The sequence below is a fragment of the Adiantum capillus-veneris genome, chromosome 22 (genome assembly GCF_014529385.1).
Source record: "Adiantum capillus-veneris isolate H3 chromosome 22, ASM1452938v2, whole genome shotgun sequence".
Taxonomy (NCBI): domain Eukaryota; kingdom Viridiplantae; phylum Streptophyta; class Polypodiopsida; order Polypodiales; family Pteridaceae; genus Adiantum; species Adiantum capillus-veneris.
Window position 1 is genome coordinate 96,812,970 of NC_140952.1, and position 11,444 is coordinate 96,824,413.

An 11,444-nucleotide genomic window follows, 5' to 3' on the forward strand; every position below is an offset into this window, starting at 1 on the left:
CAACCTGTTGATACGCTCTACCTGGGTTTGCCTTGGAATGATAGCACTTGGTGCTGCTACAATCATAGATGGCGGTTTAGAATGCCCTTGTGGGTTGTGCTTGCGCCTCGCTCACCACTTTGGCCTAGCAACATTTTGAAGCGCCACAGAGCTTCTATGTGACCTTGCTAATGAGATCTATGTCCCCCAGGTCTATTCACTTTTTGTGCAAGCTCACCTAACTACCTACGTTTTGATATGCCCACCCACGGTTGCCTAGGAGCACCTGGGTGCTCTGATACCTATTGTAGGTCACGGTTATGGTGGATGCCAACAAAGAGAAGCCATTGGTGGGATGGCGTGCAAGTGCAGAGAAGGGAGAAGATGAGAGAGAGAGAGAGAGAGAGAGAGAGAGAGAGAGAGAGAGAGAGAGAGAGAGAGAGAGAGAGAGAGCAGGAGTCAACCAACTCTGAAAATCACTTTATAATTGTCTAAGTGATTTTAGCATTTTCTTTTTTAAAACTATATCAAAATCAAGAAATTTTGACTTTAATAATTGATTGCATTAAAATGATGACTTATTAATTTTTATCTCAACTTTCTTATATTGTGTTTCAACTCTATAAATTACATCACAAGATTTTAAGTTATTTTGCTAATTTTATCATTTAATTTGCTATTAAACATTTGAGAATTTTGGCTCTAATAATTGTATAAAATAATGTTTTGATTAAAATAATCTCAACTTTTAAATAGTATATTTTAACTCTAAAAAATTATCTCATGAGTTTTTAAGTTATTTTGCTGATTTTTTCTTTTAACTTACTATCAAAAACAAAGAATTTTATTCCTACTAAGTATATAATTAAACTATTTTAATTTCAGCTTATTAGCAGTTTCTTGAAACTTTTAAAATTATCTCATGGGTTTTAAGTTATTTTGGTAATTTCTTCTTTTATTTACTATAAAAATAAATAGATGTGACCCTAATAATTATTTAATTAGAATAATTCTAGATTGGCTTTCTAACAGTGTGTTTCAACTCTTAAAATTATCTCATGAGTTTCTAAGTTATATTGCTAAGTTTTTCTTTTACTTTATTATTAAAAATACAAAATCATGGCCCCAATATGTATTTAAATTAAATATCTAGTTATAATATCTATGCTCAAACATTTTAATAGTGTATTTTATCTTTGAAAATTATCTCATGAGCTCATAGATTATTTTGCTAACTTCTCCTTTTAAGAGAGATATTTGACTCTAATAATGATCAAAATTAGAATTTTCTTTATATAATTACCATAAGTTTCTAGCAATGTGGAAAAAATTCAAAATTTATCTTATGAGTTTCTAATTTATTTTTCTATAGTTTTTCTTAACACTAGTTTGGTGCCAAAACAGGACACGTAAGTGTCCTTTTTTTACAAATTTAAATTAAATGCTACGTGCATTAGAAAATTTATTTAAGAAAACCCTCTTGATATTCTTAAATATGTTAGCTAGAGGGTCTTTTAAAAATATAACCTTGCAATTTAGAATCTACCATGATCAAGAACTATACTCATCAAGTTGACCCTCGTAAGACTGCGATTGACGGTTCTAACAAAATCGACTTTATAACCTCAAGAAAAATGAAGCGACCTTGTAGAAAATTTTAGGTGTCTTTTTCACAATTTTGCTATAGATAATGAAAATTTCATGTGCAAAAAAATTGACTTGGGAGTATATAAAATAATGGAAAGTTCTATGTGTTTGATATAACCATTTCAAACATATCGTTGTATACAAAGAAAAATATGTTTTTGATGTATTTGCGAGTTTTAGAAAGTGATGCATTGCTTATCCTTTCCATCTACGACTCAACGTGGGATGTTATAGAAGGGCTTTGGTATGCAACAAGTATTGGATTATTTTAAATATTCAAAACAACATAAGAGAGAACTATGATATGCATTCAAAACCTCAAATAATATCAAACTTTCTATGTAGATCAACTAAATGTATCAAAGTACATGGTACATACACAATTGGGGTGCCCAAAACATTGGTTTTAATGTTATTATGGAGAACTCAAGATTTTCAAGAGTTTCTCCATGGTAAAAAATTCAAGTTAGAGTTCAAGTAACGAGATTTAATTGAGTTAGGGAGCCTAAAAAATACGCAGTTTCTTGGTTTCAACATATAAAGTCCTTTGTAGTTGTCAAATTGCACTAGAATAGCCCCAATTCCATGAGGGAAGATTTGGAAGACCAAAATTATGCTCTAATTCAACACTTGATCAAGTATGAAATTATGTCTATAACTTGCGTGTGACTTGGAAACTTGTCTTTAAAGTTCATTCCCTTGTTTTGTAGCACTAAGTGCTAATACTTGGCTTTTATAAACATAAAAAGGGCCATCTCTACAAAACGATATAAGAATTTTAACATTTTTTTGGCAAAATAGGTTGAAATTTTACTAAAATTTATGACTTAGAACTTATCAAAATTCTATCCATATGGGCCGTTTGGCCATTTGTTGTTGTCTCCATTGCAATTTCTTGAGTATGAATGTCTTTGTCACCACAACCTAATATAGAGAAAACCCATAAAATGACACACATTCAAAGAGAACCCAAAAGCTTGTAACACTTGTATCAAAATGGTTGTGTTTAAGGAGAAAAGACTAACCTCTTGATTTGATAGCGATGTCTTTCTTTGATGCTTTCTTTGTAGTCTCTTTGTCCAAAATAACCGTAGAAGATGTGGATCTCTTACCAGCATGCAATTCATACATATCAATCTCCTCCTCCAAACGATTCCCCAAAGGAAATTCTATCCACCATGGATAGATTTCTATCTCGCATTTACTCGATCCATGCATGGTAGAAGGAAACATGCATAGAGGAGAGTCACCTACTTTACACCATGCCTTGCAAACACTTGGTATTTCATTAAGCAACTTCTTGACGAAAAGGTGTTTAAAAACCCTAAATAGACACACATATTCAAAAAAACATTCACATCAACGCACACCAAAAACAATCAAAGCTAAAAAGAGCATTCAATTCACCTAAAAACAACACGTTGTGTCGCTTTTTCAAGTTGCATGGATTTATTCTCCTTTGTCTCATTACTACTTTTTCCTGATTTGAGATCCTCTCTTGCATCTCTACTTCTCAACATTTGAAACATATACTTACGGGCTTCCAACTTCACACCATCAAAATACTTTCTTAAAGTAGGGTCTAGTGGCATTGTTGGAGGCTCCTCCATGCTTTCAAGTGAAGATTCAAGTAAGGACATGGCCACGCTTTCAACCCTATCCAAAAAGATTTCTCTCACCCAACCAACTGTCACAGAAATTAACATGCAGAAACATGAATTTAGCATTTAGATATACCAATGTCTTCCAATGCTTCTAAATGATAAATTGACTTACCCTTTAAAATCAGCTTCTCTTGTAGGTATCAAGTATTGATCCCTTGTAATTCTTGGAGCTTCTAATAGTTTCAAGATTCTAACTCTTTTTTCAGGTTGTAAATCAGAAGTTGCAAGCATTCTAAGTTTCTCCAATGTCACATATGAGTCTTTATCCTCAAATTGTAGGTATCAAGTATTGCTCCCTTGTAATTCTTGGAGCTTCTAATAGTTTCAAGATTCTAACTCTTTTTTCAGGTTGTAAATCAGAAGTTGCAAGCATTCTAAGTTTCTCCAATGTCACATATGAGTCTTTATCCTTAAATTGTAGGTATCAAGTATTGCTCCCTTGTAATTCTTGGAGCTTCTAATAGTTTCAAGATTCTAACTCTTTTTTCAGGTTGTAAATCAGAAGTTGCAAGCATTCTAAGTTTCTCCAATGTCACATATGAGTCTTTATCCTTAAATTGTAGGTATCAAGTATTGCTCCCTTGTAATTCTTGGAGCTTCTAATAGTTTCAAGATTCTAACTCTTTTTTCAGGTTGTAAATCAGAAGTTGCAAGCATTCTAAGTTTCTCCAATGTCACATATGAGTCTTTATCCTTAAATTGTAGGTATCAAGTATTGCTCCCTTGTAATTCTTGGAGCTTCTAATAGTTTCAAGATTCTAACTCTTTTTTCAGGTTGTAAATCTGAAGTTGCAAGCATTCTAAGTTTCTCCAATGTCACATATGAGTCTTTACCCTCAAATTGCAAATCAAACAATGTCTTTTTCCATTGCTCACCAAGTTTGGGATGTATGCAAAGTAAAACCTGACAAAAGTTTAATTATATATACCTAAATTCTCAAAATGAAAAATAAGCTCAATTACTTGTCTTATCAAAATAAACATACCTTGCCAATTCTATCCGAAATTCGTTCCTGAATCTTTGACTTCTCCTTTCGTAACGTATCCTCCCTTTGTTCTCCTATCATAGTCCTTTCAATTGTTTCCATTGCCGATGCAACTTCCTTGTTATATTCAACCTTTACATAACTCACAAATAAAAATTATAATTGCATACACCAAATCTATCAATACAAAAAAAGGGTTTTAATAAGTACCTAAAACACAAGACTTGCCAAGTAGCCTCTCAAAAATGGAAACCATGACTCTTTGGTTCTGCAACGTTTGACTAACTTATTCTCCTCCTCTTTTAAAGACTCAATATACTCCTCTGTATCACTCCCACATATGTCGTTGGTGTTAATTAGCACATCTTGAAGCAATGGTTTAATCACCGCATGCTCATTTAGCCTATTGCATAAAGAAAGATATAATAACTTATTAATTAAACCTTTGAGAGAACAATGTACAACAAAAAATACAAAAAAAGATAACTTACACGTTCATGCGTTGCAAAGAAGCAAGAAGGGCTATCTCTGGAACCTTCCTTGGATCTATGAGAGTGCACATAACTCTCACATGTCTTGATTTATCCTCTTTGAAAAGTTTGGTTATAACTTCCATCCAAGCCTTTGTCCCATGATTCCCCTCCCACACAAAAAACATTTTCTTTGACATAAATTTCAAATCTCTTTTTAAGGACACCTCTTTTTCAAACTCCATATCTGCTTCCAGCCACATAGGATCCCAAGAAGCCTTAATGATAACTGTTACCAACGTTTCTTCCCCATTGCAAAGACAAGTGGAGACAACAAATGTTCCCTTCTCTGGCATATAGTTCTCTGTAGAAAATTCAATTTTAAGTGAACTGACATCTTTTCGGAGACCTCTTACTTTGGCATGTGGTAGTAACCTGCATAGAGGTATGCGAAGACACCTATCAGCTGGCAATACCCTGCAACAAATAACATCACCACTTGTAGCCAGCTGGATATTACTTGCTATAAGAGCATTGTTTCCATCTTCATCATCGTCATTTATAACTTCATAGTTTACATCTTTGTCCTACACGACATTTGTTGGTTGAGATAAAGGGTTTGTGTCAACATCGATCTCCTCAACTTCAACAAATACAAAAGCCGGTTTCTTCTTTAAACTTTTGTTGGGACTTTTCTTGGCGGGTTTCGACTTTGTTGTCTTCCTCTTTGGAAATTTTCCCATTGCAAACCTGCAAGAGAAAAAGCTTCAAATTGTAACCACATTGCTTCAGCACAATAAATGAATTCATTGCTTCACCAGAGGTTTCAAACTTGCGTTTGGAAACGTAAGACGCAACCCCATGGTGAGGACACTATGCTCAAATATGCGGACTCTATTTTCTTTCTTTTGGCTACCATGCACCGTTACTTACCCTACTCTATTATGGACGCCACAGCCAGAGTTAAATTGTTTTTCTATGCTTGAATGAAGAGTGTTTTAGATAATATGCACCATACTTAACAAATCCTGCATCATACTTAACAAAGAGTAAACGATCACTTTAATTAACAAAGCCTGCACCATACTTAAAAGAGCCTGCACCGTACTTAACAGAGGCTGCTTCTGTTGCAAGTGAAAGTGTTTCTTTTCTTGTCGAATGAAAGGATTGTAAGCTGACCATCACTAAGGGCCAAATGACAGTATGTCACCATGTAAGTTATTTTTCTAGCTAAGAATAGCATTGCCTTATGATCAGATATGAACATTCCTATGGTAACAGTATTTCCATCACCTTAAAAATAACTCTTCTTAAAGAAAAGGTTTTTCCAAATCATTGTGCAAAACGCGCACTCTACATAAACTATTCTCCCACAAACTCCATGTCATGCATATGACAACATCGCAATTTTGGATTATACCTCCTTGCCTAGCCCCGTCTCTACAAAAGCCAATGTCCTGCTAACTGTGCATCACACATTGAAGTTTTAAGTATTATTTACCTTGTCTAGCCCTTTTATATGACTCGCAAATGTTGATGTGATAGCAAACCGGGCTGCAACAATTTTCGTGCTGCGGACTAAATCTGCAATAGTATCCGGGCTGCAACAGTATCAGCGCTGCGGATTGGCTGCACTGCGAACTGGTTGCACTGCCAACTGACAGAAAATCTGCGAACTGTCTTGACTGAAACCTGCAAGCTGTGAATTGTCTTGACTGAAAACCTACAAACTAAAGATCTTAGCAAACAAAAAATCTGTTGCGGACTGCTCTGTGCGAACACCTGTAAAACGTCAACTGCAAAACGTATGTGCTGCTACGAATGAGTATGCTTAGCTCCTCCAAACGTATCCTCAGCTGGCTTCTCTAAGTAGCATTTCCAAATGCAAACCTTCAAGCCTTCGAGGACTATCCCTCTCTAGTTCCAAGCTCACGTCTCACCGGAGCTCTCAACAATGCATTTCCAAACACAACCACAAAAGCATTGGTGAGCACGAGAAAGAAACCTCTCTCACCAGCGTTCTGAGGTTTGTTTTTCCAAATGAAACAACAAAACCCTTGGTGAACAGATGAAAACAAAATAGTTCATTTCCCCACACCGGCCTTGATAGAATAGCGTTTCTAAATGCAATAACAGAGACCCCTGTGAGCAGTTCTTGAAGAACAAAGTGTTTCTACAAAGTGTCGTAGGAACAGAGACCTGGTGCTTGTCAAGAGATTGAATTTTGCACAATATTATTTAAAATTTGAAAATGATTTGTAAAGAAAAATGCTTTAAATCTTTAATGAGCATAGACCAAAAGGAAATGTTTTAGAATTTAAGTGAACATAAATCAGAAGCTTCTTTCCTCGTAAATTGTGACATAAGCTTTTACTTTCCTCGTGAATTGTGATAGAAGTTTACTTTCTTGTTCTTTTATCTCTCATGGATTGCGTGAACTTTTTAAATACCATCTTATTTATTACTCATGGTACGTCCCTATCAAACAGATGAGTGCACGAACTTTTTAGATACCATCCCATTTATTACTAATGCCAATCTTTTTCTCGACATTTTCCCAAGGCTCAAGAAAATGATTCCTATGGATCTAGCTTTGGATATTAAAAGCGAACCTATCTTGTCTTGAGATCTGCATTCGTCTTTCAAGATATCTGTAGGTTTTTTGGATGCTTCACTCTTACAATGCCTCACTCAGTTCTTATTACATATGAAGAGAGAGTTCTCTCAATTAGATATAACACAGAGGTGTGTGATATTAGTCTCAATGCTCTAAAGGAGTATTTTCAACTTGCAAACCAAGACATTATTCTATTTGAAGCAACTTCTTTAGATGGTGTAGTTGTATCTCTCTCTATAGTTTCATTGGAGGATGGAAGTGATGGGTATAAGCTTCATGATAACAATGGAGGTGTTTAAAAGCTAGAAAAGCGACAAGTACAAAAATTGGTAGAAAAAGAGAGTAGCATTCTTTCAAGTCTTCAGAAGCTTCCACTATTTAGCTCTCTTCATGTTGCTCTTTCTTCAGCACAAGTTAGTCAAAAACTTGATGAGCTTCCGCTTGAATATGACGGCTATTGTTTGTTTGAGCTTCCACCTTGCAAAGATGGTTCTAACATGAAAGGCATGGAGCAAAGGCTTGATGGACATGTTTGGACAACATACAAGACTAGCTCTGTTGATGCCTTTAAAGGAATAGTGAGAATAAATAGGTGTTGTGGACACTTAAGGTATTATAACATTGATTGTGCTTGTGTAGATATGTTTGGAGCAGTGAATGAGACTTAGTGGAAAGGCAAGATTCACTCAGTGACACCTGTTGGACCATTGAACAAAGAAATTGGAGTTCTTCTTTGTAAGCACTGTGGTGAATCACCAGAATGTATCAAAGCTTGTGAAGCATTTATATACTACTGTATCCCTCGAGATAGAGATGGCACAACAAGATGTGCCATACACATGGGCTTTCATAATCATCCAGTGGCAAAGGGGTTATCTAATAAGGTGGAGGAGGTTGTTCACAACAAGGTGCTCATGCGAGCAACCATTGAGCCTTCTAGCACATGCAAACAAATTGAAGTCTCAGTCACAAGGGACTTGATCATGGAGCTATTGATTCATGAGGATGGTGCTTCTCACAAGAATTCTTCAGAGGGTTACTTGCACAAAGTGCTAGATCAAATTACTTATATCTCTCAAAAAGCTCAAACCAGAAGGTCCATCCAGGCTGCTAGAAAATATTTTCTTCAAGGGGACAGTGGGTTGGATGCTGTTTTGAGACTGAAACAAAGATACATGTATCCATTTAGCCAAAGTGCTTTTTCTTGATCAACTTGGTGATGATAGCCAACCACATGTGTTTAAGATGTCATCTAAGTGTCTAGGTTCAGGAGTGGATCTTGTTAATCAAATGCAACAAGGTGGCTCATTGGAGGGCAATGGGTGCATTTTGATCATGTGCATCGATTGAAGGGGTGGTGCACAATGGGAGCCCATGTATATGATCCACATGTACGTGAGTTGCTCAAAATTGCAACTTGTGAGTTTAAGGTGCAAGATCACCATGCTCAGATTCAATTTTGGAAAATGTTTAACAACCAAATGGTGCAAAATGGTTTTCCACTTCCTCAATTTAGAGGTTTCATGTCACACAGTCCGTATAATAAGGTGGAGGAGAAAGAGAGGTCTTGCAAGTTTCATTGGGAGACAAATATGGTGGATCACACTAAGAAGTGCATTAAGCTAGCCTTTCAAGAAGAGCACAAGTATATATGCAGGTAGTGGAGAAGTGCACCTACTGAGATGGAGAAGGAATGATGTAAGAAAGCTATACAAAACTATTCAATTGATAACCACATTATTGAAGGATAGCTACAAAGCTTGCACCTATGGATTGCATGGTCGGATGCACGAGCATCACATTGGATTGATCAGTATCTTACACAGCACAAGGATACTACTGTTGACTTATGCTTAGCAGTGCAGCAAAGTGCAAAATATAAGTCTTTTATGGATGGAAAATATCATGGTACTGGTACAGACTTGAAACAACTAACTAAAAGTCTAATGGAAGGACACACAACTCTAGCTATTGAGAAGAAGGTTATTGATTTGACTACTTCTACAATGGATGCAATAGGTCTTGCCTCTTCGGAGTATATGAGACAGCCCATGGAGAAAGTAAGTTTGCGTTGAAAAAGAAAGTTGGATCACTCAACTCCGATTCGTGAGACTGACAGTCATACACCTGAATTGAATACCATCACAACCTCTAGAGCTATTCCACAATGTCCAAGCGTCAAAGTAAAACAAGTAAATGAGTCTAAAGTTGCAGAGTCCACTTGGGCCATTAGGAGAGCACCTCCTAAGGCTTAAGTGAGTTGTTTTGGGTTAATCAAGGAGACATGCTAGAAGTACAACATTGAATCTATCATTTTTGGTCGCTAACCTTTCCTCTATGGTCTTAAAATTTGTCTTGTTGATGTAGGTGAGAGGTGTGGGGTTGAGATCAACATAAATGGGGGAACAACATTGCATGGTGTTCCTGCCCCTTGCTTCAACGGAATAAGAAGATACCCAGGTGGCACACATGAGCAGGTCATTTGCTTTTGCAATAGCAATGTACAACTTTCTTGGAATGTGCATGGATCTGTTATTTTTCCACCAGGTCCTGCACCTGGGGTGTGGCCCATCTCAAAGGGAACGTTTCTATTTTCAGAAGAGACAAGTTTACTGTGAAAGTTAGGCTTTGTTTTGGATGATGGCTCTCAAGAAGGTACAATTGTAGAAAGCTTTTGATCTCAACCTCCTGCAAGTGGATGGTAGATTGGTCAAGTGGAGAAGCAAACTCACCAAAGATTTCAAGGATAAGATTGGCTTGGCAACTAAAATGCATGCAGCTGTTCATAGAGAGATTACAATAGTCCCAAACAAAGTGCACGTTTTCTTCTTGGAGTCAGAGGGATCAAAAGCACGTGGGATTGCATATTCCATCACAGTAAGTCAATCTCCACGGTGTACATGTGAGGACTTTGTGAGACGTGATGCAAAGGCAAGTACCTATATTCCATGCAAGCATATATACTTTGTATTTTTAAGGACTCTTGGATTGTATGTAAATGTTCAAGAATTTATACATCAAGCCGCTCTCTCAAATATAGAGTTATTCCAAGCCTTGCATGGAAGACGTGTGCTAGTGGCTGCTTAAGCTAGTTTCACCTTTTAGCTGTCAACTTCATCCGATATAGAACTAGATGTTTTAGGCCTTGTATGGAAAACATATTCTAGCGATTTGAGTATGTTTTTCTTTTTATCTATCATCTATATCCTACTTTGGCAACTAACTTTTGTTGTACTAGCTATCCACAACAACCTACTCTCCCCCCCTCCCTTTCCTTTATTCCCTCTTTCTCTATTGTTGCGGGAGTGACTCACACATCCATGAAGTGCATGCAAACACTTCCTAGATCAACATAATGTCAATCGAGGACACAGATGACACGATAGGCACACGGAGGAAATCTCTTTAGCTTGTCAGGCTGAGACCATCCTACACATACAACACTCTGGAAGGCCAACTAAACCACAATCAAGAACCTCACTGCTCTCAACTACACCACCTAGCCACATACACACATACGGAAGGTAACTCACATATTCATGCTAGATTTGTACGAAACTTAAGGAACACCATCCCCTCACTAGGATACACCTGTCCCTAAGCTTCTACACTAAAAACCCTCACTCTAAACCCATCTGTGGAAAATGCGTAGGATGACAGAGCAAAATTTTGAAAGTGCCCGAAAGTGAAATTTATGAGTACCAATGCGTAGCTTATGTTTCCACGATTCTATAGACTACTAGCACGCAGAAAACAGACATCGGTTGATACACTTACGACCACAAATAGCTCGTAGATGCGTTGGCGTGTGCGCTTCGTCTCGCGTGGAATGCTTGGCGTTGTTGCGTAGATCTCCTCGAGCCTATAGCAATGGTGCAGTCGGATCTCCAATGTGTTGAGTGAGTCGGGCGTAGCTAGAGGATAAAGCTCACGCTCACTCTCTTTCTCTCTCACACACAATAGATGGCAGCGCTAAAGTTTTGATTATGATTAAAGTCTCCTCTTACAAAATGACCTAGGTACCTTATATACTAAGGCTACTACCTTAGGTTTAAGCAAAAATGGGGTTGAAAGGGTCAAA

The 11,444-nt window shown here is 37.0% G+C and overlaps 2 pseudogenes; one reads left to right on the forward strand and one right to left on the reverse strand.

Moving 5' to 3' along the window:
• Positions 1 to 2,446: 2,446 nt before the first annotated feature.
• On the reverse strand, positions 2,447 to 5,928 carry LOC147429859 (uncharacterized; annotated as a pseudogene).
• A 1,500-nt stretch (positions 5,929 to 7,428) lies between these two features.
• On the forward strand, positions 7,429 to 8,031 carry LOC147429860 (uncharacterized; annotated as a pseudogene).
• The last annotated feature ends 3,413 nt before the right edge of the window (positions 8,032 to 11,444 follow it).